Below are 25,436 nucleotides of genomic sequence, written 5' to 3' on the forward strand. Positions count from 1 at the left end.
TCGAAGTGAGAGGGTCAGGATTGCAAGGGGCAAGTCCCTGTGATCGGGTCAGGGCTGCGGGGGGCAAGTCGCAGTGCGCGGGTGAGGGCTGCGGGGGCCAATCCCTCTGAGCGGGTCAGGACTGCAGGGGGCAAGTCGCAGTGCGCGGGTGAGGGCTGCGGGGGCCAATCCCTCTGAGCGGGTCAGGACTGCAGGGGGCAAGTCGCAGTGAGCGAGTCAGGTCTGCGGGGGGAAAGTTGCAGTGAGCGGGTCAGGTCTGCGGGAGGAAAGTCGCAGTGAGCGGGTCAGGGCTGCAGGGGGCCAGTCCCTGTGAGCTGCTGAGGGCTGCGGGGGCCAGCCCCTGTCAGCGGGTCAGGGCTGCGGGTGGCAAGTTGCAGTGAGCGAGTCAGGGCTGCGAGGGGCAGTGTCGCAATGAGCGGGTCAGGGCTGCGGGGGGCTGGTCCCCCTGAGCGGGTCAGGGCTGTGGGGGGCAAGTCGCAGTGAGCGGGTCAGGGCCGCGGGGGGCAAGTCCCTGTCAGCGGGAGAGGGCTGCCGGGGTCAAGTCGCAGTGAGCGGGTCAGGGCTGCGGGGGGCAAGTCGCAGTGAGCGGGTCAGGACTGTGGGGACCAGTCCCTGTGAGCTGGTCAGGGCTGCGGGGGCCAGTCTGTCACCGGGTCAGGGCTGCGGGGGCAAGTCGCAGTGAGCGGGTCAGGGCTATGGGGGGCCGGTACCCGTGAACGGTTCAGGGCTGCGGGGAGCCGGTCCCCCTGAGCGGCTCAGGGCTGCGGGGGGCAGGTCGCAGTGAGCGGGTGAGGTCTGGGGGGCAAGTCGCAGTGAGCGGGTCTGGGCAGCGGGGGGCCAGTCGCAGTGAGCGGGTCAGGGCAGCGGGGGGCCAGTCGCAGGGAGCGGGGGGCAGTGTCGCAATGACCGGGTCAGGGCTGCGGGGGGCTGGTCCCCCTGAGCGGGTCAGGGCTGCGGGGGGCAAGTCGCAGTGAGCGGGTCACGTCTGCTGGGGGCAGTGTCGCAGTGAGCGGGTCAGGGCTGCGCGGGGCAAGTCACAGCGAGCGGGTCAGGGCTGCAGGGGGCAAGTCGCAGCGAGCGGGTCAGGGCTGCGGGGGCAAGTCCCTGTCAGCGGGGGGCAAGTCGCAGTGAGCGGGTCAGGACTGTGGGGGCCAGTCCCTGTGAGCTGGTCAGGGCTGCGGGGGCCAGTCTCTGTCACCAGGTCAGGGCTGCGGGGGGCAAGTCGCAGTGAGCGGGTCAGAGCTGCGGGGGCCAGTCCCTCTGAGCGGGTCAGGACTGCAGGGGGGAAGTCGCAGTGAGCGAATCAGGTCTGCGGGGGGAAAGTTGCAGTGAGCGGGTCAGGGCTGCGGGGGGGCAGTCCCTGTGAGCTGCTGAGGGCTGCGGGGGCCAGCCCCTGTCAGCGGGTCAGGGCTGCGGGTGGCAAGTTGCAGTGAGCGAGTCAGGGCTGCGAGGGGCAGTGTCGCAATGAGCGGGTCAGGGCTGCGGGGCGCTGGTCCCCCTGAGCGGGTCAGGGCTGCGGGGGGCAGGTCGCAGTGAGCGGGTCAGGGCCGCGGGGGGCAAGTCCCTGTCAGCGGGAGAGGGCTGCAGGGGGCAAGTCGCTGTGAGCGGGTCAGGGCTGCGGGGGGCAGTGTCGCAGTGAGCGGGTCAGGGCTGCGGGGGGCAAGTCGCAGTGAGTGGGTCAGGGCTGCGGGGGGCAGTGTCACAGTGAGCGGGTCAGGGCTGCGGGGGGCAAGTCGCAGTGAGCGGGTCAGGACTGTGGGGGCCAGTCCCTGTGAGCTGGTCAGGGCTGCGGGGCCCAGTCTGTCACCGGGTCAGGGCTGCGGGGGCAAGTCGCAGCGAGCGGGTCAGGGCTGCGCGGGGCAAGTCACAGCGAGCGGGTCAGGGCTGCAGGGGGCAAGTCGCAGCGAGCGGGTCAGGGCTGCAGGGGGCAAGTCCCTGTCAGCGGGACAGGATTGCGGGGGGCAAGTCGCAGTGAGCGGGTCAGAGCTGCGGGGGCAAGTCCCTGTCAGCGGGACAGGATTGCGGGGGGCAAGTCGCAGTGAGCGGGTCAGGGCTGCGGGGGCCAGTCTCTGTCACCGGGTCAGGGCTGCGGGGGGCAAGTCGCAGAGAGCGGGTCAGAGCTGCGGGGGCAAGTCCCTGTCAGCGGTGCAGGACTGCATGGGGCAAATCGCAGTGAGCGGGTCAGGACTGCGGGGGGCAAGTCCCTGTGAGCAGGTCATGGCTGCGGGGGGTAAGTACCTGTCAGCGGGTCAGGACTGCGGGGGGCAAGTCCCTGTCAGTGGGTCAGGCCTGCGGGGGGCAAAGCGCAGTAAGCGGGTCAGGACTGCGGGCGGCAAGTCCCTGTCAGTGGGAGACGGCTGCAGGGGGCAAGTCGCAGTGAGCGGGTCAGGGCTGCGGGGGGCAGTGTCGCAGTGAGCGGGTCAGGGCTGCAGGTGCAAGTCCCTGTCAGCAGGACAGGATTGCGGGGAGCAAGTCGCAGTGAGCGGGTCAGGACTGTGGGGGCCAGTCCCTGTGAGCTGGTCAGGGCTGCGGGGGCCAGTCTCTGTCACCGGGTCAGGACTGCAGGGGGCAAATCGCAGTGAGCGGGTCAGGACTGCAGGGGGCAATTCCCTGTCAGCGGGACAGACCTGCAGGGGGCAAGTCCCTGTCAGTGGGACAGGACTGCGGGGGGCAAATCGCAGTGAGCGGGTCAGGACTGCAGGGGGCAATTCCCTGTCAGCGGGACAGACCTGCAGGGGGCAAATCGCAGTGAGCGGGTCAGGACTGCAGGGGGCAAATCGCTGTGAGCGGGTCAGGACTGCAGGGGGCAAGTCCCTGTCAGCGGGAGAGGACTGCAGGGGGCAAATCGCAGTCAGCGGGTCAGGACTGTGGGGGGCAAATCGCAGTGAGCGGGTCAGGACTGCAGGGGGCAATTCCCTGTCAGCGGGACAGACCTGCAGGGGGCAAATCGCAGCGAGCGGGTCAGGACAGCAGGGGGCAAATCGCAGTGAGCGGGTCAGGACTGCAGGGGGCAAGTCCCTGTCAGCGGGAGAGGACTGCAGGGGGCAAATCGCAGTCAGAGGGTCAGGGCCGCGGGGGCATGTCGCAGTCAGCGGGACAGGACTGCAGGGGGCAAGTCGCAGTCAGCGGGTCAGGACTGCAGGGGGCAAGTCGCAGTGAGCGGGTCAGGACTTCAGGGGGCAAATCGCAGTGAGCGGGTCAGGGCTGCAGGGCCACGTCCCTGTCAGCGGGACAGGGCTGCGGGGGGAAAATCGCCGTGAGCAGGTCAGGACTGCGTGGGGCGGCCCCAGTGCGCGGGTCAGGACTAAAGGGGCAAGTCCCAGTCAGCGGGACAGGACTGCAAGGGGTAGGTCCCTGTGAGCGGGTCAAGACTGCGGGGGGCAGGTCGAAGTGAGAGGGTCAGGATTGCAAGGGGCAAGTCCCTGTGATCGGGTCAGGGCTGCGGGGGGCAAGTCGCAGTGCGCGGGTGAGGGCTGCGGGGGCCAATCCCTCTGAGCGGGTCAGGACTGCAGGGGGCAAGTCGCAGTGCGCGGGTGAGGGCTGCGGGGGCCAATCCCTCTGAGCGGGTCAGGACTGCAGGGGGCAAGTCGCAGTGAGCGAGTCAGGTCTGCGGGGGGAAAGTTGCAGTGAGCGGGTCAGGTCTGCGGGAGGAAAGTCGCAGTGAGCGGGTCAGGGCTGCAGGGGGCCAGTCCCTGTGAGCTGCTGAGGGCTGCGGGGGCCAGCATCTGTCAGCGGGTCAGGGCTGCGGGTGGCAAGTTGCAGTGAGCGAGTCAGGGCTGCGAGGGGCAGTGTCGCAATGAGCGGGTCAGGGCTGCGGGGGGCTGGTCCCCCTGAGCGGGTCAGGGCTGTGGGGGGCAAGTCGCAGTGAGCGGGTCAGGGCCGCGGGGGGCAAGTCCCTGTCAGCGGGAGAGGGCTGCCGGGGTCAAGTCGCAGTGAGCGGGTCAGGGCTGCGGGGGGCAAGTCGCAGTGAGCGGGTCAGGACTGTGGGGACCAGTCCCTGTGAGCTGGTCAGGGCTGCGGGGGCCAGTCTGTCACCGGGTCAGGGCTGCGGGGGCAAGTCGCAGTGAGCGGGTCAGGGCTATGGGGGGCCGGTACCCGTGAACGGTTCAGGGCTGCGGGGAGCCGGTCCCCCTGAGCGGCTCAGGGCTGCGGGGGGCAGGTCGCAGTGAGCGGGTGAGGTCTGGGGGGCAAGTCGCAGTGAGCGGGTCTGGGCAGTGGGGGGCCAGTCGCAGTGAGCGGGTCAGGGCAGCGGGGGGCCAGTCGCAGGGAGCGGGGGGCAGTGTCGCAATGACCGGGTCAGGGCTGCGGGGGGCTGGTCCCCCTGAGCGGGTCAGGGCTGCGGGGGGCAAGTCGCAGTGAGCGGGTCACGTCTGCTGGGGGCAGTGTCGCAGTGAGCGGGTCAGGGCTGCGCGGGGCAAGTCACAGCGAGCGGGTCAGGGCTGCAGGGGGCAAGTCGCAGCGAGCGGGTCAGGGCTGCGGGGGCAAGTCCCTGTCAGCGGGGGGCAAGTCGCAGTGAGCGGGTCAGGACTGTGGGGGCCAGTCCCTGTGAGCTGGTCAGGGCTGCGGGGGCCAGTCTCTGTCACCAGGTCAGGGCTGCGGGGGGCAAGTCGCAGTGAGCGGGTCAGAGCTGCGGGGGCCAGTCCCTCTGAGCGGGTCAGGACTGCAGGGGGGAAGTCGCAGTGAGCGAATCAGGTCTGCGGGGGGAAAGTTGCAGTGAGCGGGTCAGGGCTGCGGGGGGGCAGTCCCTGTGAGCTGCTGAGGGCTGCGGGGGCCAGCCCCTGTCAGCGGGTCAGGGCTGCGGGTGGCAAGTTGCAGTGAGCGAGTCAGGGCTGCGAGGGGCAGTGTCGCAATGAGCGGGTCAGGGCTGCGGGGCGCTGGTCCGCCTGAGCGGGTCAGGGCTGCGGGGGGCAGGTCGCAGTGAGCGGGTCAGGGCCGCGGGGGGCAAGTCCCTGTCAGCGGGAGAGGGCTGCAGGGGGCAAGTCGCTGTGAGCGGGTCAGGGCTGCGGGAGGCAGTGTCGCAGTGAGCGGGTCAGGGCTGCGGGGGGCAAGTCGCAGTGAGTGGGTCAGGGCTGCGGGGGGCAGTGTCACAGTGAGCGGGTCAGGGCTGCGGGGGGCAAGTCGCAGTGAGCGGGTCAGGACTGTGGGGGCCAGTCCCTGTGAGCTGGTCAGGGCTGCGGGGCCCAGTCTGTCACCGGGTCAGGGCTGCGGGGGCAAGTCGCAGCGAGCGGGTCAGGGCTGCGCGGGGCAAGTCACAGCGAGCGGGTCAGGGCTGCAGGGGGCAAGTCGCAGCGAGCGGGTCAGGGCTGCAGGGGGCAAGTCCCTGTCAGCGGGACAGGATTGCGGGGGGCAAGTCGCAGTGAGCGGGTCAGGGCTGCGGGGGCCAGTCTCTGTCACCGGGTCAGGGCTGCGGGGGGCAAGTCGCAGAGAGCGGGTCAGAGCTGCGGGGGCAAGTCCCTGTCAGCGGTGCAGGACTGCATGGGGCAAATCGCAGTGAGCGGGTCAGGACTGCGGGGGGCAAGTCCCTGTGAGCAGGTCATGGCTGCGGGGGGTAAGTACCTGTCAGCGGGTCAGGACTGCGGGGGGCAAGTCCCTGTCAGTGGGTCAGGCCTGCGGGGGGCAAAGCGCAGTAAGCGGGTCAGGACTGCGGGCGGCAAGTCCCTGTCAGTGGGAGACGGCTGCAGGGGGCAAGTCGCAGTGAGCGGGTCAGGGCTGCGGGGGGCAGTGTCGCAGTGAGCGGGTCAGGGCTGCAGGTGCAAGTCCCTGTCAGCAGGACAGGATTGCGGGGAGCAAGTCGCAGTGAGCGGGTCAGGACTGTGGGGGCCAGTCCCTGTGAGCTGGTCAGGGCTGCGGGGGCCAGTCTCTGTCACCGGGTCAGGACTGCAGGGGGCAAATCGCAGTGAGCGGGTCAGGACTGCAGGGGGCAATTCCCTGTCAGCGGGACAGACCTGCAGGGGGCAATTCCCTGTCAGTGGGACAGGACTGCGGGGGGCAAATCGCAGTGAGCGGGTCAGGACTGCAGGGGGCAATTCCCTGTCAGCGGGACAGACCTGCAGGGGGCAAATCGCAGTGAGCGGGTCAGGACTGCAGGGGGCAAATCGCTGTGAGCGGGTCAGGACTGCAGGGGGCAAGTCCCTGTCAGCGGGAGAGGACAGCAGGGGGCAAATCGCAGTCAGCGGGTCAGGACTGTGGGGGCCAGTCCCTGTGAGCTGGTCAGGGCTGCGGGGGCCAGTCTCTGTCACCGGGTCAGGACTGCAGGGGGCAAATCGCAGTGAGCGGGACAGGACTGCAGGGGGCAAATCGCAGTGAGCGGGTCAGGACTGCAGGGGGCAATTCCCTGTCAGCGGGACAGACCTGCAGGGGGCAAGTCCCTGTCAGTGGGACAGGACTGCGGGGGGCAAATCGCAGTGAGCGGGTCAGGACTGCAGGGGGCAATTCCCTGTCAGCGGGACAGACCTGCAGGGGGCAAATCGCAGCGAGCGGGTCAGGACAGCAGGGGGCAAATCGCAGTGAGCGGGTCAGGACTGCAGGGGGCAAGTCCCTGTCAGCGGGAGAGGACTGCAGGGGGCAAATCGCAGTCAGAGGGTCAGGGCCGCGGGGGCATGTCGCAGTCAGCGGGACAGGACTGCAGGGGGCAAGTCGCAGTCAGCGGGTCAGGACTGCAGGGGGCAAGTCGCAGTGAGCGGGTCAGGACTTCAGGGGGCAAATCGCAGTGAGCGGGTCAGGGCTGCAGGGCCACGTCCCTGTCAGCGGGACAGGGCTGCGGGGGGAAAATCGCCGTGAGCAGGTCAGGACTGCGTGGGGCGGCCCCAGTGCGCGGGTCAGGACTAAAGGGGCAAGTCCCTGTCAGCGGGACAGGACTGCAAGGGGTAGGTCCCTGTGAGCGGGTCAAGACTGCGGGGGGCAGGTCGAAGTGAGAGGGTCAGGATTGCAAGGGGCAAGTCCCTGTGATCGGGTCAGGGCTGCGGGGGGCAAGTCGCAGTGCGCGGGTGAGGGCTGCGGGGGCCAATCCCTCTGAGCGGGTCAGGACTGCAGGGGGCAAGACGCAGTGCGCGGGTGAGGGCTGCGGGGGCCAATCCCTCTGAGCGGGTCAGGACTGCAGGGGGCAAGTCGCAGTGAGCGAGTCAGGTCTGCGGGGGGAAAGTTGCAGTGAGCGGGTCAGGTCTGCGGGAGGAAAGTCGCAGTGAGCGGGTCAGGGCTGCAGGGGGCCAGTCCCTGTGAGCTGCTGAGGGCTGCGGGGGCCAGCCCCTGTCAGCGGGTCAGGGCTGCGGGTGGCAAGTTGCAGTGAGCGAGTCAGGGCTGCGAGGGGCAGTGTCGCAATGAGCGGGTCAGGGCTGCGGGGGGCTGGTCCCCCTGAGCGGGTCAGGGCTGTGGGGGGCAAGTCGCAGTGAGCGGGTCAGGGCCGCGGGGGGCAAGTCCCTGTCAGCGGGAGAGGGCTGCCGGGGTCAAGTCGCAGTGAGCGGGTCAGGGCCGCGGGGGGCAAGTCCCTGTCAGCGGGTCAGGGCTGCCGGGGTCAAGTCGCAGTGAGCGGGTCAGGGCTGCGGGGGGCAAGTCGCAGTGAGCGGGTCAGGACTGTGGGGACCAGTCCCTGTGAGCTGGTCAGGGCTGCGGGGGCCAGTCTGTCACCGGGTCAGGGCTGCGGGGGCAAGTCGCAGTGAGCGGGTCAGGGCTATGGGGGGCCGGTACCCGTGAACGGTTCAGGGCTGCGGGGAGCCGGTCCCCCTGAGCGGCTCAGGGCTGCGGGGGGCAGGTCGCAGTGAGCGGGTGAGGTCTGGGGGGCAAGTCGCAGTGAGCGGGTCTGGGCAGCGGGGGGCCAGTCGCAGTGAGCGGGTCAGGGCAGCGGGGGGCCAGTCGCAGGGAGCGGGGGGCAGTGTCGCAATGACCGGGTCAGGGCTGCGGGGGGCTGGTCCCCCTGAGCGGGTCAGGGCTGCGCGGGGCAAGTCGCAGTGAGCGGGTCACGTCTGCTGGGGGCAGTGTCGCAGTGAGCGGGTCAGGGCTGCGCGGGGCAAGTCACAGCGAGCGGGTCAGGGCTGCAGGGGGCAAGTCGCAGCGAGCGGGTCAGGGCTGCGGGGGCAAGTCCCTGTCAGCGGGGGGCAAGTCGCAGTGAGCGGGTCAGGACTGTGGGGGCCAGTCCCTGTGAGCTGGTCAGGGCTGCGGGGGCCAGTCTCTGTCACCAGGTCAGGGCTGCGGGGGGCAAGTCGCAGTGAGCGGGTCAGAGCTGCGGGGGCCAGTCCCTCTGAGCGGGTCAGGACTGCAGGGGGGAAGTCGCAGTGAGCGAATCAGGTCTGCGGGGGGAAAGTTGCAGTGAGCGGGTCAGGGCTGCGGGGGGGCAGTCCCTGTGAGCTGCTGAGGGCTGCGGGGGCCAGCCCCTGTCAGCGGGTCAGGGCTGCGGGTGGCAAGTTGCAGTGAGCGAGTCAGGGCTGCGAGGGGCAGTGTCGCAATGAGCGGGTCAGGGCTGCGGGGCGCTGGTCCCCCTGAGCGGGTCAGGGCTGCGGGGGGCAGGTCGCAGTGAGCGGGTCAGGGCCGCGGGGGGCAAGTCCCTGTCAGCGGGAGAGGGCTGCAGGGGGCAAGTCGCTGTGAGCGGGTCAGGGCTGCGGGGGGCAGTGTCGCAGTGAGCGGGTCAGGGCTGCGGGGGGCAAGTCGCAGTGAGTGGGTCAGGGCTGCGGGGGGCAGTGTCACAGTGAGCGGGTCAGGGCTGCGGGGGGCAAGTCGCAGTGAGCGGGTCAGGACTGTGGGGGCCAGTCCCTGTGAGCTGGTCAGGGCTGCGGGGCCCAGTCTGTCACCGGGTCAGGGCTGCGGGGGCAAGTCGCAGCGAGCGGGTCAGGGCTGCGCGGGGCAAGTCACAGCGAGCGGATCAGGGCTGCAGGGGGCAAGTCGCAGCGAGCGGGTCAGGGCTGCAGGGGGCAAGTCCCTGTCAGCGGGACAGGATTGCGGGGGGCAAGTCGCAGTGAGCGGGTCAGAGCTGCGGGGGCAAGTCCCTGTCAGCGGGACAGGATTGCGGGGGGCAAGTCGCAGTGAGCGGGTCAGAGCTGCGGGGGCAAGTCCCTGTCAGCGGGACAGGATTGCGGGGGGCAAGTCGCAGTGAGCGGGTCAGGGCTGCGGGGGCCAGTCTCTGTCACCGGGTCAGGGCTGCGGGGGGCAAGTCGCAGAGAGCGGGTCAGAGCTGCGGGGGCAAGTCCCTGTCAGCGGTGCAGGACTGCATGGGGCAAATCGCAGTGAGCGGGTCAGGACTGCGGGGGGCAAGTCCCTGTGAGCAGGTCATGGCTGCGGGGGGTAAGTACCTGTCAGCGGGTCAGGACTGCGGGGGGCAAGTCCCTGTCAGTGGGTCAGGCCTGCGGGGGGCAAAGCGCAGTAAGCGGGTCAGGACTGCGGGCGGCAAGTCCCTGTCAGTGGGAGACGGCTGCAGGGGGCAAGTCGCAGTGAGCGGGTCAGGGCTGCGGGGGGCAGTGTCGCAGTGAGCGGGTCAGGGCTGCAGGTGCAAGTCCCTGTCAGCAGGACAGGATTGCGGGGAGCAAGTCGCAGTGAGCGAGTCAGGACTGTGGGGGCCAGTCCCTGTGAGCTGGTCAGGGCTGCGGGGGCCAGTCTCTGTCACCGGGTCAGGACTGCAGGGGGCAAATCGCAGTGAGCGGGTCAGGACTGCAGGGGGCAATTCCCTGTCAGCGGGACAGACCTGCAGGGGGCAAGTCCACAGTCACTGCATCACCTTTCCTCAGTCACACCTTGCCACTTCCCACAGTCACTGAATCACCTTTCCCTCAGTCACTGCATCCCATTCCACTGAGTGACAGCATCCCATTTCACTCAGTCACTGCACCCCATTTCACTCAGTCACTGCAACGCATTACCCTGAGTAACAGTATCCCATTTCGTGCAGTCCCTGCATCCCATTCCATTCAGCCACTGCATCCCATTTCACTCAGTCACTGCATCCCATTTCCCACAGGCACTGCATTTCCTTTCCCTCAGTCACTGCATCCCATTTCACTCAAGTCACTGCATCGCATTTCACTCAGTCACTGCATCGCATTTCACTCAGTCACTGCATCCCATTTCACTCAGTCACTGCATCCCATTTCACTCAGCCACTGCATCCCATTTCCATCAGCCAATGCTTTGCATTTCCCTCACTCACAGCATCCCACATGCACAGTCACTGCATCTCCTTTCCCTGTCACTGCATCTGATTTCCGTCAGTCACTGCAACCCATTTCCCTCAGTCACTGCATCTCGTTTCCCTCAGACACTGCATCCCATTTCCCACAGTCATTGCATCCCATTTCTCTCAGTCCCTGCGTCCCATTTCTCTCAGTCCCTGCGTCCCATTCCATTCAGCCACTGCATCCCATTTCACTCTGGCACTGCATCCCATTTCACTCTGGCACTGCATCCCATTTCACTCTGGCACTGCATCCCATTTCAGTCTGGCACTGCATCCCATTTCAGTCAGGCACTGCATCCCATTTCAGTCAGGCACGGCATCCCATTTCACTCAGCCACGGCATCCCATTTCACTCAGCCTCGGCATCCCATTTCACTCAGCCTCGGCGTCCCATTTCACTCAGTCACTGCGTCCCATTTCACTCAGGCACTGCGGCCCAAATAACAGTCACTGCGGCCCATTTAACAGTCACTGCATCCCGTTTCCTCAGTCACTGCATCTCATTCCCCTCAGTCACTGCATCCCATTCCCCTCAGTCACTGCATCCCATTCCCCTCAGTCACTGCATCCCATTCCCCTCAGTCAGTGTGTCCCATTTCCCACAGTCACTGCATCTCTTTTCCCTGAGTCACTGCAGCCCATTTCATTCAGTCACTGCTTCCCATTCCACACACTCACCGCATCCCATTTCACAGAGACACGGAATACCATTTCACACAGCCACTGCAACCCTTTACCCTCAGTCACGGCATTCCGTTTCCTCAGTCACTGCATTCCATTTCCATCAGTCACTGCATCCCATTTATCTCAGTCACTGCATCCCATTTATCTCAGTCACTGCATCCCATTTCACTCAGGCACTGCATCCCATTTCACTCAGCCACTGCATCCCATTAGACACAGTCACTACATCCCATTAGACACAGTCACTACATCCCATCAGACACAGCCAGTGCATCCCATTAGACACAGCCACTGCATCCCAGTTTACTCAGTGACTGCAACCCAGATCAAGCAGTCTCGGCATCCCGTTTCCACAGTCACTGCATCTCCTTTCACCGAGTCACTGCATCCCATTTCCATCAGACACTGCAACCCATTTCCCTCAGTCACTGCATCTCCTTTCCCTCAGACCCTGCATCCCATTTCCCACAGTCACTGAATCACCTTTCCCTCAGTCACTGCAACCCATTCCACTGAGGCACAGCATTCCATTTCACTCAGTCACTGCATCCCATTTCACCCAGTCACTGCATCCCATTCACTCAGCCACTGCTTCCCATTTCACTCAGCCACTGCTTCCCATTTCACTCAGCCACTGCTTCCCATTTCACTCAGTCACTGCACCCCGTTTCACTCAGTCACTGCACCCCGTTTCACTCAGTCACTGCATCCCATTCCACTGAGTCACTGCATCCCATTTCACTCAGCCACTGCATCCCGTTTCCATCAGTCACTGCATCCCGTTTCCATCAGTCACTGCATCCCGTTTCCCTCAGACACTGCATCCCGTTTCCATCAGTCACTGCATCCCGTTTCCCTCAGACACTGCATCCCGTTTCCATCAGTCACTGCATCCCGTTTCCCTCAGACACTGCATCACATTACTCTCAGTCACTGCATCCCATTTCACTCAGCCACTGCGTCCCATTTCACTCAGCCACTGCGTCCCATTTCACTCAGCCACTGCGTCCCATTTCACTCAGCCACTGCGTCCCATGTCACTCAGGCACTGCGTCCCATGTCACTCAGGCACTGCATCCCATGTCACTCAGGCACTGCATCCCATTTCACTCAGCCACTGCGTCCCATTTCACTCAGTCACTGGGTCCTATTTCCCTCCGTCACTGCGTCCCATTTCCCACAGTCACACCTTGCCATTTCCCACAGTCACTGAATCACCTTTCCCTCAGTCACTTCATCCCATTCCACTGAGTGACAGCATCCCATTTCACTCAGTCCCTGCATCCCATTTCACTCAGTCACTGCATCTCATTTCCCACAGTCACTGCATACCCATTACCCTCAGTCACTGCATACCCATTACCCTCAGTCACTGCATACCCATTACCCTCAGTCACAGCATCCCGTTCCCACAGGCACTGCATTTCCTTTCCCTCAGTCACTGCATCCCATTTCACTCAGCCACTGCGTCCCAGTACCCTCAGTTACTACATCCAATTTCCCACACTAACGGCATCCCATTTCCCTCAGTCACTGCATCCCATTTCCCTCAGTCACTGCATCCCATTTCCCTCAGTCACTGCATCCCATTTCACTCAGTCACTGCATCCCATTACACTCAGTCACTGCATCCCATTTCCCTCAGACAATGCATCCCATTTCCATCAGTCACTGCGTCCCATTTCACTCAGTCACTGCGTCCCATTTCACTCAGTCACTGCGTCCCATTTCACTCAGTCACTGCACCCCATTTCACTCAGTCACTGCACCCCATTTCACTCAGTCACTGCACCCCATTTCACTCAGAAACACTATCTCATTTCCTACAGTCACTGCATCCCATTTTCCACAGTCACTGCATCCCCATTACCCTCAGTCGCAGCATCCCGTTTCCACAGGCACTGCACTTCCTTTCCCTCAGTCACTGCATCCCATTTCACGCAGTGACTGAATTCCATTTCACTCAGCCACTGCATCCCATTTCCCTCCGTCACTGCGTCCCATTTCCCACAGTCACTGCATCACCTTTCCTCAGTCACAGCTTGCCACTTCCCACAGTCACTGAATCACCTTTCCCTCAGTCACTGCAACGCATTACCCTGAGTAACAGTATCCCATTTCGCTCAGTCCCTGCATCCCACTCCATTCAGCCATGCATACCATATCACTCAGTCACTGCATCCCATTTCCCACAGTCACTGCATACCCATTACCCTCAGTCACAGCATCCCGTTTCCACAGGCACTGCATTTCCTTTCCCTCAGTCACTGCATCCCATTTCCATCAGTCACTGCATCCCATTTATCTCAGTCACGGCATCCCATTTCGCGCAGTGACTGAATTCCATTTCCCTCAGTAACTGCATCTCATTCACCTCAATAACAGTATCCCATTTCTCTCAGTCCCTGCGTCCCATTCTATTCAGCCACTGCATCCCATTTCCCACAGTCACTGCATTTCCATTCCCTCAGTCACTGCATCCCATTTCCCTCAAGCACTGCATCCCATTTCACTCAGCCACGGCATCCCGTTTCACTCAGTCACTGTGTCCCATTTCCCTCCGTCACTGCGTTCCATTTCCCACAGTCACTGCATCCCATTTCCATCAGTCACCTCAACCCATTTCACTCGGCCACTGCAGCCCATTTCACTCGGCCACTGCAGCCCATTTCACTCGGCCACTGCAGCCCATTTCACTCGGCCACTGCAGCCCATTTCACTCAGCCACTGCAGCCCATTTCACTCGGCCACTGCAACCCATTTCACTCGGCCACTGCATCCCATTTCACTCGGGCACTGCATCCCATTTCACTCAGTCACTGCATCCCATTTCACTCAGTCACTGCATCCCATTTCCCACCGTCACTGCATCTCCTTTCGTCAGTCACTGCATCCCATTCCCATAATTCACTGCATCCCATTCCCATAATTCACTGCATCCCATTTCCATCAGTCACTGCATCCCATTACCCTCAGTCACTGCATCCCATTACCCTCAGTCACTGCATCCCATTACCCACAGTCACTGCATCCCATTACCCACAGTCACTGTATCCCCATTCCCTCAGTCACTGCATCCCCATTTCCATCAGTCACCGCATCCCATTTCCATCAGTCACCGCATCCCATTTCCATCAGTCACTGCATACCCATTACCCTCAGTCACTGCATACCCATTACCCTCAGTCACTGCATACCCATTACCCTCAGTCACAGCATCCCGTTCCCACAGGCACTGCATTTCCTTTCCCTCAGTCACTGCATCCCATTTCACTCAGCCACTGCGTCCCAGTACCCTCAGTTACTACATCCAATTTCCCACACTAACGGCATCCCATTTCCCTCAGTCACTGCATCCCATTTCCCTCAGTCACTGCATCCCATTTCCCTCAGTCACTGCATCCCATTTCACTCAGTCACTGCATCCCATTACACTCAGTCACTGCATCCCATTTCCCTCAGACAATGCATCCCATTTCCATCAGTCACTGCGTCCCATTTCACTCAGTCACTGCGTCCCATTTCACTCAGTCACTGCGTCCCATTTCACTCAGTCACTGCACCCCATTTCACTCAGTCACTGCACCCCATTTCACTCAGTCACTGCACCCCATTTCACTCAGAAACACTATCCCATTTCCCACAGTCACTGCATCCCATTTCCCACAGTCACTGCATCCCCATTACCCTCAGTCGCAGCATCCCGTTTCCACAGGCACTGCACTTCCTTTCCCTCAGTCACTGCATCCCATTTCACGCAGTGACTGAATTCCATTTCACTCAGCCACTGCATCCCATTTCCCTCCGTCACTGCGTCCCATTTCCCACAGTCACTGCATCACCTTTCCTCAGTCACAGCTTGCCACTTCCCACAGTCACTGAATCACCTTTCCCTCAGTCACTGCAACGCATTACCCTGAGTAACAGTATCCCATTTCGCTCAGTCCCTGCATCCCACTCCATTCAGCCATGCATACCATATCACTCAGTCACTGCATCCCATTTCCCACAGTCACTGCATACCCATTACCCTCAGTCACAGCATCCCGTTTCCACAGGCACTGCATTTCCTTTCCCTCAGTCACTGCATCCCATTTCCATCAGTCACTGCATCCCATTTATCTCAGTCACGGCATCCCATTTCGCGCAGTGACTGAATTCCATTTCCCTCAGTAACTGCATCTCATTCACCTCAATAACAGTATCCCATTTCTCTCAGTCCCTGCGTCCCATTCTATTCAGCCACTGCATCCCATTTCCCACAGTCACTGCATTTCCATTCCCTCAGTCACTGCATCCCATTTCCCTCAAGCACTGCATCCCATTTCACTCAGCCACGGCATCCCGTTTCACTCAGTCACTGTGTCCCATTTCCCTCCGTCACTGCGTTCCATTTCCCACAGTCACTGCATCCCATTTCCATCAGTCACCTCAACCCATTTCACTCGGCCACTGCAGCCCATTTCACTCGGCCACTGCAGCCCATTTCACTCGGCCACTGCAGCCCATTTCACTCGGCCACTGCAGCCCATTTCACTCAGCCACTGCAGCCCATTTCACTCGGCCACTGCAACCCATTTCACTCGGCCACTGCATCCCATTTCACTCGGGCACTGCATCCCATTTCACTCGGTCACTGCATCCCATTTCACTCAGTCACTGCATCCCATTTCCCACCGTCACTGCATCTCCTTTCGTCAGTCACTGCATCCCATTCCCATAATTCACTGCATCCCATTCCCATAATTCACTGCATCCCATTTCCATCAGTCACTGCATCCCATTACCCTCAGTCACTGCATCCCATTACCCTCAGTCACTGCATCCCATTACCCACAGTCACTGCATCCCATTACCCACAGTCACTGTATCCCCATTCCCTCAGTCACTGCATCCCCATTTCCATCAGTCACCGCATCCCATTTCCATCAGTCACCGCATCCCATTTCCATCAGTCACCGCATCCCATTTCACTCGGTCACTGCAGCCCATTTCACTCAGTCACTGCAGCCCATTCCCCACACTCAGCGCATCCCAATTCACAGAGACACGGCCTTCCATTTCACTCAGCCACTGCAACCTATTACCCTCAGTCACTGCATCCCATTTCCGTCAGTCACAGCACACTATTTCCATCAGTCACTGCATCCTATTTCCATCAGTCACTGCACCCTATTTCCATCAGTCACTGCATCCTATTTCCATCAGTCACTGCATCCTATTTCCATCAGTCACTGCATCCCATTTCCATCAGTCACTGCATCCCATTTCCATCAGTCACTGCATCCCATTTCCATCAGTCACTGCATCCCATTTATCTCAGTCACTGCATCCCATTTCCATCTGACACTGCATCCGATTTCCATCAGTCACTGCATCCCATTTCACGCAGTCACTGCAACCCATGTCCCGCAGTCACTGCATCCTATTTCCATCAGTCACTGCATCCCATTTCCATCAGTCACGGCATCCAATTTCTGTCAGTCACTGCAATCCATTTCCGTCAGTCACAGCACACTATTTCCATCAGTCACTGCATCCTATTTCATCAGTCACTGCATCCCATTTCCATCAGTCACTGCATCCCATTTCCATCAGTCACCTCAACCCATTTATCTCAGTCACTGCATCCCAGTTCACACAGTCACTGCATCTCATTTCACTCATTCAATGCTTCACATTACACTCACTGAGAGCGTCCCATTTCCCTCAATCACTGCGTTCCATTGTCATCAGTCACTGCGTCCCATTTCCCACCGTAACTGCATCTCCTTTCGTCAGTCACTGCATCTCATTACCCTCAGTCACTGCATCCCATTTCCATAAGTCACAGCATCCTATTACCCTCAGTCACTGCATCCCTTTTCTCTCATTCACGGCATCCCATTTCACTGAGTCACTGCATCCCATTTCACTGAGTCACTGAATCGCATTTGTTGTTCTCACTTGAATGCAATGGTCATGAATCTCCTCCAATGGCTGGTCATGTATTTCCAATGCAAAATTTTACCAAGTTTTGATTTTCAATTTTGATTACATGTGTTTCCTCTATTCTGTAAGATGCTGCAATAAACTCAAATTTGACAAATCATAATTCAACCACCATTATCTACAGAGTTAATTTCATCAAACAGATCCAATTAGAATTGTCATATTCCCAAATCCTGATTCACGTTTTTCTAATTATGGGCCACGAGTTTCAGAAAAAAGACACTTAGAGTCAGAGAGATGTACAGTCGGGAAACTGATCCTTTGGCCCAATTTGTCTATGTTGACCAGATATCCTAAATTAATTTAGTCCCATTTGCCAGCATTTGGCCCATATTCCTCTCAACCCGTCTTATTCATATACCCATCCACATGCCTTTTAAACGTACAAGCCTCCACCACTTCCTCTGGCAGCTCATTCCATACATGCACCACTATGAAAAAAATCCGGTCCATTTTAAATCTTCCCTCTCTCAGTTTTAACCTATTCCCTCCAGTTATGGATTCCAGCAACCCGGGGAAAAGATCTTGGCTGTTCGCTCTATCCACGTCCCTCGTAATTGTATAAACTTCTATATGGTCAGCCCTGAACTCCAAAGTTCCAAGAAATAGCTGCCTGTTCAAGCCCACGGTATACCTCCAACCTCCGATGCTCGTAACATCCTTGTAGATCTTCTCTGAACCCTTTCAAGTTTACAACATACAACAATACAGCGCAGAACAGGCCCCTTCGGCCCTCAATGTTGCGCCGACATCCTTCCTCTCGCAAGGAGACCAAAATCGATTGCAGTATTCCAAAAGCAGCCGAATCAATGTCCTATATGGCTGCTAAGTGATCTCCCAACTCCTATCCTCAATGCACTGACCGATAAAGGCGAGCACACCAAATGTCTCCTTCATATCCTTTCTACCGGTGGCTGTACTTTGATGGAACTAGGAAACTGCACTCCAGCGTCTCTTTATTAATAAACACTCCCCACAACCTTCAGTGGAAACGTGCTGCCCTGATTTGCCTTTCCAAAATGTAGCACCTCACATTTGTCTAACCTCAACTCCATCTGCCACTCCTCAGTTCACTGGCCCTTGTCAATGTCCCATTGCATTCTGAGGTGACCTTCTTGGCTGGCTACTACACCTTCAATCATTGGGAAACTTACTAACCACACCTTCTATTTTCATATCCAAATCATTGCATCACTTCAACTCCCCCTCCCACTCCCTGAACGACATGTCCATCCTGGGCCTCTTCCAGTGTCACAACCACAACACCCAGAAACTGGAGGAGCAGCACCTCATATTCTGCCTCGGGAGCTCCAACTCAATAGCCTCAATGTGGACTTGGCCACCCTCAAAATCTCCCCACCCGCCAGCCTCATCCCAAGACTAGTTCCTCCACTCATCCCCGCCTCCATGACCTGTCCGCCTTCTCTCCCACCTATCCACTCCTCCCACCTCACTGACCAACTCCCACCACTGCTTGGAATTATTCTTCTTTTCACACTTCATCAGCTCGACGTTATTTCTAAAATCTATTTTCCAATTGTTGGAAAAAGTGAGATAAAGAGAAGTAAAAGAAGTTACATTCTTACCACTCGGGAAATCTCTGAATATTCTTCTGTTGAAAGGCCGCCAAGGAACGATGCAATTCTTTTGTCACAAACGCTGTGAGGGAGACATCTTTGTCGGTTCCACTAACTCCACCCTAAGGAAGACAAACCCACGTAACATATCTGGTGACTTAAAACATACTCTATTGTTGCCCAAGTTGGAGAGCTGGATGAACACAGCAGGTCAAGCAGCATCAGAGGAGCAAGAAAGCTGATGTTTCGGGACGAGACCCTACTTCAGAAAATTGGCGCTGGAGAATCTGAGATAACAAGGTGTAGAGCCAGATGATACTGCTTGGCCTGCTGTGCTCATCCAGCTTTACACCTTCTCATCTCAGATTCTCCAGCATCTGCAGTTCCTACTACCTCTATTGTTGCCCTTTCACTTTACTGAACTAATATGAGCCAGTAGTTTTGTTTAGGCTCACGTAATCTTACGCTTATTGGCCTGCACAAAATCCTGAATTAATTTTGATCGACTGACGGGAGGAGATGAATTTTATAGAAATTTTTGTTTTCTACCAATTTGCAGAGGGCATCGTGGGCGATTGAAGGACAGTGTTATTATCCTCCAGGTCTGCGGACTGCATCGTTACCAACTTGCCCATTTGCATATACATACAATATTCATTATTTAGCAATAAAACATAATAAACCAATACTGCATACTAAAAACAACGCTCACATATCAATGGAAATTTAAATATTTATCATAGAGTTTGAAGGATTGAATTCAATGATACAAAGCAAAATCCAGTGAAGATGAGTGCAGTTGGTCAGCACTTTTGCCACTAAGTGGAGGTTGGCAGTTTGAGGCCACCCAGGAACAAGCAAGCTCTGTCTAACTCCAAGGGCAGCACGGTGGCTCAGTGGTTCGCACTGCTGACTCACAGCGCCAGGGACCCAGGTTCGATCCCACCGTTGGGCGATCTTCTGTGCGGAGTTTGTACATTCTGCCCATGCCTGCATGGGTTCCTGCTGGGTGCTCTGGTTTCCTCCCACAGTCCAAAGATGTGCACGCTAGGTGTATGGGCCATGCCAAACTTGCCCATTGTGTTTAGGGATGTGTAGATTAGGTGTGTTAGTCATGGGAAATGCAGGGTTACTGAGGAAAGGGTCGAGGGATGGGTCAGGGTGAGATGCTCTTTGGAGGGTGGCTGTGGGCTTGTTGGGTCAAAAGGGGCTTGTTTCCACACTGTAGGGATTCTATGATATGAAAGTATCTTTTGAAGTGGACATTCATGGGTATGCTGTGACAGAGACCTTGAAATACTGCACAACAAATATTTGGAACTAGACTGTCAATTCAGACATAGCATCAAAAAGGTCATGGAAGTTGTCACCGATATTAAGCAGGATTGATGAAAATCCAGCAGGAAATGGTGTCAAAAGGCTCAGTATCTTTTATTCATCTCCAGTTATTTTGTCCAAGGCACTGGATGCTGGCAGGATTGAAACATTTAAGAAATGATTCACAAATCACATATAAGGACCTGCACATCTTTGAACAATGAGAGGAAGCTGCAGCACTTGGCAGAAGCCCCTCGCAGACGCGGGGAGGACGTGTCAATTCCACACAGATAGTTACCCAAGACTGGAATCTCAATTGGCTCCCCAGTGCATGAGCAGCTCTAGCCACTGAGCAACTACCTTGCCCAGAAGGAGTTTTATAAGCGCATCCATTATTTCCATTAAGACAGATCCAATCCTCTATGTCCAATCAAAATAACATCTTGTAGATATCATGACAACAATCATAAATGATTTTGAATTGGTAAATCAAAAATAATTAAAATTGTTTCCAAGCCTAAATACTAGATAAGGTGCAGTTAAGATGAATAGTGCAACAACAAAAAGGCCATATTTTATGTGACGACCGGTAACACTTGAAAACTTGCAACAATATAGTCACCAGAAGAGATCTGAAGTGGCTTGATGGTGCACTCCTTCAGACACTGGAATGAAACTCCAAAGATCACAAATTCTCCTTCAATACCGTGTTATAACAGTGACTGCATCAACCTGTGTTTATGGGCCTGACTGGAAACCCACACAACATGCATAAACAAATAAAAATCTCAGGTGATAGGAGAAAAAAATGTATGTATGCAACGTCTTTGAAAAGCAATTATCTGTAGTGGATGCAAGCCCATAAGGAATCTCGTTTCACAGATTATATTCATTTGCACTGCAGGTCATGCCAGTCAGAATCAGTTTTCGTTTCATGACAGATAACTAAAATGTCCATTACAATGAACTTTGGTTGATCAGAAGATTTTAAGTAAGGACTATGTCTTGTGTGAGCTGACGGCATTAGGGGATGGAGAAGGTACATGCACTGCTGGCATCTTGACACCATTGAATGAGCAAGCGTGGACGCAAAGGTTGTAACAGGTAACAATTGTACAGGCAATATCTTTTGAGCTCCTTCCGAGCAAACCTGTAATACTCTAAAGCTGTGCGAGACCCTCACTTCCTCCACCTTACGTACGCTGCCTTTTTCTTTTTGACAAGAAGCACCTCTGTACCAGTCATCCAAGGCTCCTTAATCTTACCCCTTCTTACCTGTCTCAGAGGAACAAATTTATACATCACTCGCAACAACTGCTCCTTGAACAGCCTCCACATGTCTGCTGTGCCCTTTCTGTGGAACAATTGCTCCCAATCTGTACTTCCCAACTCCTGTCTGATAGCGTCATAGTTTCCTTTACCCCAGTTAAATATCTTCCCCTGGTAACTGCTCCTTTCCCTTTCCATGGCTATGGTAAATGGGAGGCTGTTGTGGTCACTGTCGCCAAAGTGCTCTCCCACCACGAGATCTGACACCTGTCCTGGTTCATCGCCGAGCACCAAATCCAAAAGGCCTCCCGCCTCGTCGGCCTGTCCACATACTGAGTCAGGAAACCCTCCTGAACACACCTGACAAAAACGGCTCCATCCAAACCATCTGCACGAAGGAGGTTTCAATCTATATTGGGAAAGTTGAAGTCACCCTAACAACAACCCTGCTACGTTTGCACTTTTCAACAATCTGCCGGCCAATGAGTTTTTCGATCTCCCAACTGCTTTTTGGGGTCTGTAGAAAACCCCCAGAGAAGTGACTGCTGCCTTGCTGTTCCGAACTTCCACCCACACTGACTCAGTCGACAAACCTTCCTTGGCAACCTCAGCCTATACCACCGCAGTAGACGAGTCCTCAAAGGTTCTTTCATCCGCCGTTATACTGTCCTTGACCAACAAAGCCACACCTCCCCCTCTTTTACCACCTTCCCAGACCTTAATGAAAGATCTAAACCCGAGAACCTGCAACATCCATTCCTGACCCTGCTCTATCCATGCCTCCGGAATGGCCACAACATCGAAGTCCCAGGTACCTATCCAAGCTGCAAGCTCACCTACATTATTCCGGATACTCCCGGCATTAAAGTCGTCACACTTCAATCCAGCTTGCTGTCTGCCAGCACACTTCTGTGACAGTGAGGTCCTGACCATGTCCTCCCTACGCTCATCCTCCTGTGTACTAGGACTACACCTCAGTTTCCCATCCCCCTTCTGAGCTCGTTTAAATCCACCCAAATGGGACTAGCCAATTTCCCACCCAGGATATTCGTGCCCCTCTGGTTCAAGTGGAGACCGTCCTGTTTGTACAGGTACCACCTTCCCCAGAACGAGCCCCAATTGTCCATGTACCTGAAGCCCTCCCACCTGCACCATCCCTGCAGCCACGTCTTCAGCTGAAATCTCTCCATGTTCTTTGCCTCGCCTCCACGTGGTACGGGTGACAAACCATTGACGACCACGCTGTTTGTTCTCGCTCTCAGCTTCCACCCTCGCTCCCTCAAATCCTGCCAGACATCCCTATCACTCTTTCTACCTACATCGTTGGTGCCTACGTGGACCACGACTTGGGGCTGGTCAACCTCTCCCCTCAGGACCCTAAACACATGATCCGAGACATCACGGACCCTGGCACCTGGTAGGCAACACACCAATCGTCAGTCTCTTTCGTTCCCAGCAAATCTTCTATCAGTCCTTCTAACTAATGAGTGAGTCCCCAATGACTATCACTCTCTTCCTATCCCCGCTTCCCTTCTGTGCAAGAGGGACAGACTCTGTGCCAGAGACCTGCACCCTACTGCGTACCCCTGATAAGTCGTCCCCCGGAACAGTACCCAAAATGGTATACTTATTTTTCAGGGGAGCGACCGCAGGGGATTTCAGGGGAACGACCACAGGGAAAGGTTGGTCAAGCTACACCGGGTAACCGTGCATTTTTGGCTGAAGAAACATGTGTTTCAATGTGAGCTAATGGAAGATGCCATGGAGTCAAAGCTAAACATTTCGACAATAAGACAACCATTCTTAAAAGCAGCATACAGCATGAAAAAGAAATGAGCTGCTTTAATATCCACTTAAAATTTATGTGGAATATCAGATCAAATTTTCTTGTTGACTCCATTGTGCAATCATGTCGAGCTAAAAATGTTAACTGCATTAATTAATACTAACCAGAAACGGACTTTGTAGTAAATGGTTTGACGATTTTCTGTATCTGGAACATCCCTTTTCCTTCTCGAACGAAGATCGTACCAAACTATGGTACCAAACTGTGAGTCAAACGGATGGGACACATAATCTTTAAATTCCTCATCAAAACAGTCTCATCGTGTGGTTCTGTGCAATAAAAGAGAAAGAATAAACATGTTTCCCACAATTTTGCTGATGTTTACGAACAGAATGCACAAATTCAAAAAGTTTGAGCTGGCATGTCTGCTTCCTCCAGCCTGTTGAAACTGTTCCATTCAATGTGAAATTTGTGTTAAGTTTTAGCACACAGGTCTATTTGATCTGTGCCACCACCTTCTATTAGTCATACATGCTTTCCCCCTCCTCCTGTAAGGCATTCCTTGAAGTGTTCAATGAGATTTTGATTTTAAATCTTATTGTCATATTCTTTTGATTCTCAATCATCAATGAATCTGATGTCGCCGCCATTCCATGCAGTGCACAGCACGTCAAACAGGAGTCTTACTCTTGCCATGAGCACTGAGGTAGTATGGGGTCATAACTGTCTCATAGTTCGGAATGAAATTCTATATACAGGATTATGCAGAGTCATGCAGTTAATTTTATTTGACATGCTATTTCTTTTCTTCACAATTATGTTGGATTTAAAGTGATCTTCACCCTCATTTGAAATGAATCCAATAACCAACCATCTGTAAAACTGGCAAATCCAAATTTTAATTGGAGTTTCGTGTTTCACAAATATATTACTTTTTTAAAAATTATATTCGAGTCAACATTAACATTTCATTCCCCGACACCGGGTGAACTTACTTTCAAACTCCAATTTTCCTTTGGTATTAACGGAGAGGTGAGCCTTTTTGCAAGCACCGAAAGGCTGCACCAGTTTATGCTAAAACCTGCGGAACTGTAAGTTTCACAAATATGTTCCGATTAAACACTAATTCCTATTGAAACAGTATGAAGCTAAATTCGTTCAACAGGGCAGCAAAACGGTCAAGATTTTAAAAGCAAGCAACTATTTTGAAGTCACTCTTCGAACTAAATTCCATCTTGGTGTGTGAGAGTCCATAGGTTCCTCACTCTCAAAGAACCATTCAAACTGTCATGCAATTACTGAAACAAGACAGACTAAAAACATCAATGTTAACAGTCACTAAGATTTTGACAGTGATGTGGAATTCGTATTCAATGCACGCTGGGGAAAATCTGTTCCAATCTGGATAGTACTCACTTATTACCATCCCACCTCCCTTCCCCAGCACCTCCTCCCCCTCCACACTGTTTGTTTCTGAGCTCCCTTCCCCCCTCCATTTCTCAGGAAGGGTCCTGACCCAAAACCTCAACTTTCTTGAGCCTCTGATGTTGCCTGCCCTGCTGTGTTCCTCCAGGTCCACAATGTGTTATCTCAGACACCAACATTGGCAGGTCTTACTATCTGGATAACTCATTCTCACCTTGCAACAAGTGATTTCTCGTCATTTTCTTTTCAGATGACGCATGTACATGTATATACATAAATATACATATAACACTTTTATGCCTGAACCACTAACCTAGAGGATATTTTAAAAGAGTCTCTTCATATCTGCATGAAAGAGAAATCATCAAGGTCATAACTTTCATTTTAGGAATAACTCGAACATTCAAAGTACTCACAGTCAGTGTCCCATTTCCTTGACCAGTCAATTTGATGTGAATCTTTCTTCCAAGTGGAAACTATAACAACAATTATATTTGAGAATCAAACTCTTCATTGCATCACCAATATTTCCTTGTCTGTTTGAAGCATAAGATAATGAAATAATCATGGACAGATTGGCCAACAGTGAAATTTAACGTGTGTTACGGCAACTGAAAATCACAACCATTGAAGTGATCTTTAAAAAGCTGTTGTCATACAACAGAGCACTTTTTGAGATGCAGTGATGAACATACTTCCTGAGATGCAAATAATATATGCCAAATTAATTCCAAAGAATACCTTTACAATTAAAAAGAAGCTAAAAATCTCTTTACGTTGTGATACTTGTCAGATTGCTATTAGTCAATGGAAATCGTTCAGAACAATTATTTATTCCCAGATGAAAAGGAAGGGTACACATTTCATTTTCACATCTTATCCAAGAGAGAAAAAAAAACACCTTTATGAATGCATTGTCAAACAAGAAGACTCACAAAATAAGTCATTTGGCCCACTGAATTTCCTCCACCATTCGGTGAGATCATGGTTGATCTCATCACATTTATCATGACACATTTCCACCAAACCCTCCTTATAGCTAATACATTCCGATCCAAGTAACATTTTGGTAAATCTCTGTTTCTGTGCCATGCCTTGTCTTTCTAAATAGTTTTGAGTCATCTCCAAATTTAGCCACAGCACATGCACCTCTTTCCTCCAAGTCATTAATAAACAAGCACAAGAGCTGTGGTTCCTTCAGCGCGACCTCATTACTTACTGACAAGCCAAC

General features: G+C 55.6%; 1 long non-coding RNA gene across 1 annotated transcript in view; it reads right to left on the reverse strand.

Annotated features, from left to right (window-relative positions):
• LOC132206322 (uncharacterized) overlaps positions 1–25,436 on the reverse strand; it is a 218,044-nt gene that overhangs the window by 164,939 nt on the left and 27,669 nt on the right. Inside the window, exons 2-4 of the long non-coding RNA XR_009442973.1 lie at positions 24,622–24,681; positions 22,945–23,109; positions 18,418–18,530 (exon numbers count right to left, since the gene is read on the reverse strand). This is a non-coding gene — a long non-coding RNA (uncharacterized LOC132206322). The remainder of the gene's footprint in view (positions 1–18,417; positions 18,531–22,944; positions 23,110–24,621; positions 24,682–25,436) is intronic.

Source organism: Stegostoma tigrinum, chromosome 35 (genome assembly GCF_030684315.1).
Source record: "Stegostoma tigrinum isolate sSteTig4 chromosome 35, sSteTig4.hap1, whole genome shotgun sequence".
In the NCBI taxonomy this organism is placed as follows: domain Eukaryota; kingdom Metazoa; phylum Chordata; class Chondrichthyes; order Orectolobiformes; family Stegostomatidae; genus Stegostoma; species Stegostoma tigrinum.